Below are 7,372 nucleotides of genomic sequence, written 5' to 3' on the forward strand. Positions count from 1 at the left end.
AACTTTGTATGGATGGTTTATTTATTACAACACTTTTAAGTCACATGTGTTTGCTCAATGTTGTCTTTCTTATTTAGACATACAGGTAGCCAATATGATGGCTGTTAGCCACTGCTGAGTATGGGCATTGATGTTTTTTTCACCGTAACATTTCTGGAGTAAAATGTCTGTTCCATTTTTGTTGTTTATATTTTCTTTCATGGGTCAGAGTTTACCAATGAATGCCAAAGAACACTGTCTGTGAGGCCATCTGGCTTCTGCTTTAAAACCACAAGCACCACATGGTGAATGAAGAGTGTCCTTGCAGATGGGTCATGTAGGATTGAGTCAGGTCTGAGTTATCATTTGTATTTGTGACTAATGAGTAAAATGGATTGGCTGAAGATCTGTGTAACCTTCTCTCATCACAGATTAGCCTACATTAACGAGTGTGTCTGGATTGAATTGTAGTTTGATTGGTGAAAGGGTATCTGGCTGCCTGGTTTATATGCTCTTGCACTATGCTTGTATTGTAAAAGGCCATCGTGATTAATATTTGTCATAGTTAACGTTTTGAAGACTTTTTTCTGTCATATTTGTAATGCTGTATGTTGTATGTATTCATTCTTTGGTAATGTTCTGTGGAATTTTGCATTTTTATTAATAAACAAATGGTAAATATATTTGAGTGAAGAACTGTTTGTAGCTGTTTTTCTGGTCTTGACAGTTACTAGTGTACGTCTTCTGCCTAGTAATAATTAATGAGTCTTCATCATTGCATCCTCTCATGAGGGATTGTGTATTCTTCAGAAGCCATGCCTGTAGAGGGGCTCTTTCTTCCAATTGTCTTATGTCCTCGTCTACAAGAGCCTTAGTCAAATTCTTTTATGATTGGGTATATTCCTAGTTCAGGAGCCGGACACTGAAAAGGTGGGTTGCCCAGTGGTAGGCTGTTGTACCCAAGGTAGTCAACTGTTGGCTAAGTGTTTAGAAAAATTCCTTTTTCACTCTCAATTAATATTTTTGTCATAAGCGTAATTCTAGAAATAGCATAAACCAGGGGAAAGTTTTGATTTTTGCCAATTGGTCAAGTATGTCGTCTTTTAGATTTTCCTCAGTCCATAGGTTACCATGCTGCATATGTGTGCCTCCTGATTCTGAATTGTGCAATGAGATCAGCTTGTTGATGCATCTGCCTCTGCAGAGATTGACCACTTTGAATTTGAAAGTAGTTAAGAAAAAACGCAAGTAACAGATGGTTGTCAAAGGAAATTAAATGTCTGAATTCTCATGTGAGGAACAATTTAGGATGTAGCTGACTGCCCATTATTTAAAAAAAAACAATTTTGTAGAGTTGAGAAAAAATACTGAAAGGTGATTATTTCTCCCATAGTTACTTTTCTTACCTCTCAAATCAATACCTTTTGTGAGGATGCCTGCCACTTAACAAAAAAAATAGAGAGACTCCAGTAGAAGAGTGTGGCATGTTCAAGTAGCTCTACAATCTATCCTGAACTGACTTTAACTCCTCACCCCCAGATGTCAAAGCTACCTGGAGGGTTTCTTTCAACATTCTGTTGACACTTTCCACCATTCCATTGCCTTGTGGGCTGTACAAGGGCAACAGAAATGTGTTTAATACCATGGCAACTAACAAACCATTGCATGGCACTTGACCTAAAACTGTACCCCATTGTTGGTAACCAGAGCTTGGGAAAACCATCACTTTTGAAAAGGGAAGAGAGGAGCTTGATGACAGCCATGGTGTTAGGTTACCTCATGTACTTACATTCAATCTATTAGGAGAAGTAATCAACAACCATCAAAGCATATCTCATGGCCGATCGTACATGTTTCCCACAAAATCAATGCCCCGCTTTACTTTGGACCATTAGGGAAGTCAACCGGGCACAAGGGAGTTTTATAAATATGCCAGGATTTGTCAGCCTGACTACCACCACTGAGCTTTCCAACAATCAAGTACATTTTATGGTCCATACCAGGTCACCAGTAAAAACTGCGTACCCTTTTCTTTTTACCTGTCATACCAGCATGGCCACAATGTGCCATTCTTACCAAACAATGTCCGAGGGAGACTGGAGGTATCAATAGACTTCCATGCAGCACCAAATCACCCTCAATGCAACAGAGGGTAACGTTCCTCTCGCCGCCAAAACGTGTATGAGGAACGGTATGAGACAAGTAGGGAACTGTAAAGCTGCCTTTAAGATATGGACAGCACAAAGCCACACCTGCTTTCCATCCCAGTTTTCACCAAATGTAATGAGCCAGTGACGTATTTTCAGAATAGCGGAACAAGTGTTCTACAAGAAGGATTCCATAAGTGAACTCCAAGTAAGTAACCAAATATACCAATAATGCTTTGAACTCTAGAATGTTTTAAAAATCTTGCTAAATTTGAATATTTCAGGAATCCCTTCATGTGCCCCCAATCCCTGGCCCTTCATGCTTTATTTTAAAAGCTGTATGTCCTTTTTCACCAAAAAACTGCCAACATTAGGATTACTGCACGTCACAGACAGTAGGCGATCCCTAAAGACTGTATCTTTGCATATTCTCAAGCTGATGTAAGCACTCATAGCAGGTTTGGACAAGTGGTCGCTTTGAATCCATCAGAGGAGGAAATTGTGGATTGCATTGAGAAACTTAGGAGGATATTCACAAGGATGTGGTGGAGAGAGGTGTTAGCCAGCTTGGCTTAACGCCTCTCTCCGCCACTTCGGAAAAAACAATACTGCACCATATTCTAAAAGATATGGTACAGCCTTGCATATCCCCCTGCGATGGCGCTAAGTTTCACAACTTAGTGCCAAACGCAGGCACCCTTGCAAGGGTGTCTGTAAGCAGGGAGGTTTGTTTATGTACAGGAAGGTATACCATAAACAAAAAAACGAAAAAAGCAAAACTAAGGCGAAATAAAGCATTTCTCCAACTTAAGACCAAGTCTTAATTTTGGCGCTACCTCCTATTTACGCTGCCCTCGTGAATAGGGGGCAGCATCAAAATCAATGGGTGTTGCTGTGGAACGCCCACCACAACACCCACTGCATGCCCCTTTCACGCTAAACACAGCGTGAAAGGGGGCCTTATTTACAAAGCAGCGTTAAGCCACATTAAGTAGCTTAACGCTGCCCTGTGAATATGTCTTGCCCCTTATCGCCACCACAACTTCACTGAAAGTGACGTTGTGCTGGCAATAGGGATTTGTAAATATGCCCCTAAATGATCCTGTGCAAATGATCGCTGCCCAAGTGAAGTCTTGGAAGAATTATCCCCTGTGTTGGCTCTCTTTAAAGCCAATTTGGTCAATGCCTATTTTAGTGATGCTCCTGTTTGTGCTTTTCTTTAAATCTTCATATCTCTAATAGAGAAAGTAAAAGCTATTTTAGAACCTGTGAAGTTCTCTAGTTATTAACTGATTACCAGTATTCCTTGCATGATCGTCATTTCGCAGAGGGTGACTCTATACCATGTGCATATCCCTTCAGAATTTCAGGACTTTTTAAGTAGTGTTTATTAAGAATCTGGGTCAAAGTAAGAGACAGGAGCAGCTCTGCAGAATGTACACAATTGTGTACTTTAAATGTTTGACCGGCCAATGGTGACTCTCCCTAGCTGATTTGTGAGTTATGTTTAGCCCCCTCAACCATGCAGTGCTAGTAGACTGTTCAAGGTTAGTGGCAGGGTATCGGCATGGGAGGTGATGGCTTGCCCAACTTCTGTCTAATGGAATGATTTGGGTCGTGCTGGATGATATTTAGTATAAGTGGTGGACATTCACTTACAGTCTTGTCCCCTGGCAGTTAAAAATGTATATCTAGCCTTCACAAACGACGTCATTTCTAACAAAGAACATAGCTTCACACATACAGTGAGGTGATGTTCAGAGTCACAGTCTATGTCTTGAGACAGACTTGGACCACCTATTTTCAAATTCATGAGAATATTCAAAGGTTGATAAGAACACAGTGGCTGAAGTAGATTGATGCCAAAGCTGAAGTACTTCTCTGTACATTAGAGTTATGGGTGCATTCTTTTACCATCTTGTATCCTTTCTTTAAGTTTGATAAACTTGGCATTCTGACAGCAACTAAGGTCAAATTACTGGGAATTTACCTGAATGCTAATGTGTCCATACAGGCAAAAATGAATGCGGTGGTAAGTTGAGCTTCATAATGTCTTGCATGGATCCACAAGATGAAGACATGTTTTATCCCAATGACACATTTTCACTAGTTTGTTTCAGGGATTGGTACATAGGTTTGAAATATTTCAAAACCAAGCAAGGTAGGGTGGATTGTGATGAAGATTCTCTATGAAGTTCATTTGGACATAGTTTTTCCCCAATTGCACCGGTTACTTCCTAAAGCCTGAATAGTTTGTAAAATCTTACATATTAGTCATCAATGTTTGCTCAGGATTTCACCTATATGAAGAAACATTTTCAGATCTACTGCACTGCCAGAGCTTTGGGGTCACACAACATAACTTATACCCAAGTTTACATTCTTCATGAAACCATGCATAGTAATGGCTTCCCAAAAAATGGGAGGAGGGCTTCCACGAGTTTACACTTGGAGACAATGGTAGGGTTTATTTGCTGGAATTGGCTTTCTTGCAATTGAACTGTAGGCGAGTGATGTCATGGGCCAAACATTGAATTAGCAATTTCATCCCCTCTTAATTCCCTTCATGTGCTTTGCTGCCTCTTTGGAGCCATAGTGATCCAAACTGCATGTTCCAAGCTGCTTTTGCAGGACCATTTAGAAACTATTTCATTTACTTTGTTCCAATGTTGTCATGTCTGGTGAAAACAAAGAACTTTTGTGTATGACGCACAGTGGGCCTTGCGCCAGTCTTTCTCAGCAATGCTTTGTTTGGGTCAGCCTCCTTAAATCAATATCATAGACATCTTTTTTCAAGGTAGAGTATTATTTGTTTCTCACCATCCTGCCATTGGTGTTTTAGGTGTATTATTTCGCCGCCGAGGAAGCAGCAGCTGAGACTGACTTTTTGGTGAACTTTTACGCCATTTTGGAAAGAAGGCTTCTCCAATCAAATGTAACATATGCAAAGTGTTAAACAAATGCTTAAGTTTGATGTAAGAATGTATGTAAATACACAGTAATATTTGCTTGGTATTGTTTTGATGAAGATCATTGTGTTTTTGTGTAAAATAAGACGAAATAAAATATAAAATGTAAAGTTTTTATTCTAAAGTAAGACTTTACAAGTATTGGAGGCGACTGCTTGCATTCCTATTTACATCATATTTCAAGTGTTTTCTTTTTATCCCGTATAACTAAGAGAAATGGCCTTTACTAGATGATTATACTGGCATATGACCTACTTCTGACCTCCCCTTAAATCACCCTTTGTTTTTAGAAGTTTTAGATAAGGTCACCTACCCTCAGCCACTGAAGTGTCATTCACATTTTGAATCAGCCCACGAAACAGACAGGTGGTGACAGAGTGTGTAAGTCATAATAGGAATTCCATGGGTATATCTGACAATGATTAGTGGTCAGAAAGACTCCTGAGGCATCCCTCTTCTCCCAGCAGAAGATTACTGGCCTCAGTAAAGGAGACAGGTACTGTATTGAGGCTTTCAGGGTTCCCTCGCTGAGCACCTCCGGTGTCTGTAGGCATCTTTGCAGTGCATGGCGCTCTTCGTTCTGCCTCTGGCCAGGCTATACATGGAGAGTGTAAAGACGGATGGCAGACACAGAAGTAGTATCTCCATGTTGCATTTATTGAAAGAAGAGAGCCGTCCCAACTGGCACAGCTACAGCACAAGTCATACCTGACAAGCTCAGAATCCTACAGTCTCAGCACTCCAGATAACATCCCATTCTATACAAGATTCTCTGCCAGCATCATCACATCACCACACCTCCCCCCTTTTTGACAATAAAATAAAGGCTAAACAATATTTCAATAATAACGAAATACATTTGTATTTAAACATAGTCTTGTAGTCTGCTAGGTGTAGTATGAATTCTGCTGCTCTTCCGGATGTCACTATCTCTTCTCGAAATATATTTGTAATTTTTCACATTTTATGAGAAGAGCAAGGGTCATTTGCTACACGAGAAATATTCCACCAATTGCCATTGGCTAATTTAATAGCATTTCTCCGAATATCTACAACCTGCTGACAGTCTAAAAATTTTGAAAATCCTTTTCTAACAGAGTTTGTGTTTTTTACTTGTTGGCAGAATTCCACATACTCTTCATGTCACAACCATGGTGAAAATATTTCACCATCCAAAATGTATAAACTTGTGAAGTTCAAAGGGGCTAAAATTGGTAGCTACATGAGGAGAAGTGCGGTATGACCAAACAAGATCTTTCATTGCTTGGAAAATACATGTCTTTGATCTAAAAGCTGCTTGTACACATTCTACTACAACTCTAATAAACCTTTCAGTTTTTCCATTACTTTGCGGATGGTAAAGGGAGTTCTGGTGTGTTTAATACCACAGGAATGCAAAAAGGATTTCATTTCTTGTGAAATAAATTGGACTCCATTGTCCATAAGAATTTCTTCTGGATAACCTTCTCTATGAAAAATCTTGTTAAGACAATTGATAACACTTTTTGAATTAGGAATACTGATTAGTTCAACTTCAACCCATCTAGAAAGATGGTCAACAAAAACCAAAAAATACTTTAAAATGGAAGGAGGAACATAAAAAAGTGCATGAAAATCCATGCCCAACTTTTGCTAAGCTCTCCCAGGAGGAGATACAGGGTGTTCAAAAGCACCCTCCAAAACAAGAACCTTATCACTGGTACTACATCATGCACATTGTTTAACTAACTCATCAACTTGGATGTCCATTCTAGGCCACCAAAAGTCAGATCTGACCTTTCTTTTGTAATGGTAGTGGCTAGATGGCCAGAATGAGCAGGCAAAATGATTTTCTCTTGGTAACAAGTCGGAGGTATAAGCTTGTCACCTCTAACAACTTTTCCACCTTCAAGAGAAAGTTCATTGTTCCAAAACAACAAAGGTAAAAAGTACAGGAGATGAAAGTAAAATGAGAATGGGCAATGCTCTCTATGTGAACAAAAACAATTACTCACAGTTGAGTAGAGGTTAGAAATTGCTGGTAAACGGAGTATGCTGCTTGTAGATAACTGGAGATGCAATTTGGAAGTAACTGACGGTTAAAAAGAAGTTTATCCCATCCTCGTCGAAACTGTAAAGACGGATGGCAGACACAGAAGTAATATCTCCAAATTGCGCTTATTGAATGTAAAAGAGAGCCATCCCAACTGGCACAGCTACAGCACAAGTCATACCTGATAAGCTCAGAATCCTACAGTCTCAACACTCCAGATAACATCCCATTCTATACAAGATTAT

At 39.6% G+C, this 7,372-nt stretch overlaps 1 protein-coding gene across 1 annotated transcript in view; it reads left to right on the forward strand.

Moving 5' to 3' along the window:
- Positions 1–5,185, forward strand: part of LOC147708819 (MFS-type transporter SLC18B1-like) — an 886,944-nt gene extending 881,759 nt beyond the window's left edge. Inside the window, exon 15 of the mRNA XM_086925398.1 lies at positions 4,969–5,185. The gene's annotated coding sequence lies outside the window, so the exon portion shown is untranslated. The remainder of the gene's footprint in view (positions 1–4,968) is intronic.
- Positions 5,186–7,372: the final 2,187 nt, after the last annotated feature.

The sequence above is a fragment of the Lissotriton vulgaris genome, chromosome 6, assembly GCF_964263255.1.
Source record: "Lissotriton vulgaris chromosome 6, aLisVul1.2, whole genome shotgun sequence".
Taxonomy (NCBI): domain Eukaryota; kingdom Metazoa; phylum Chordata; class Amphibia; order Caudata; family Salamandridae; genus Lissotriton; species Lissotriton vulgaris.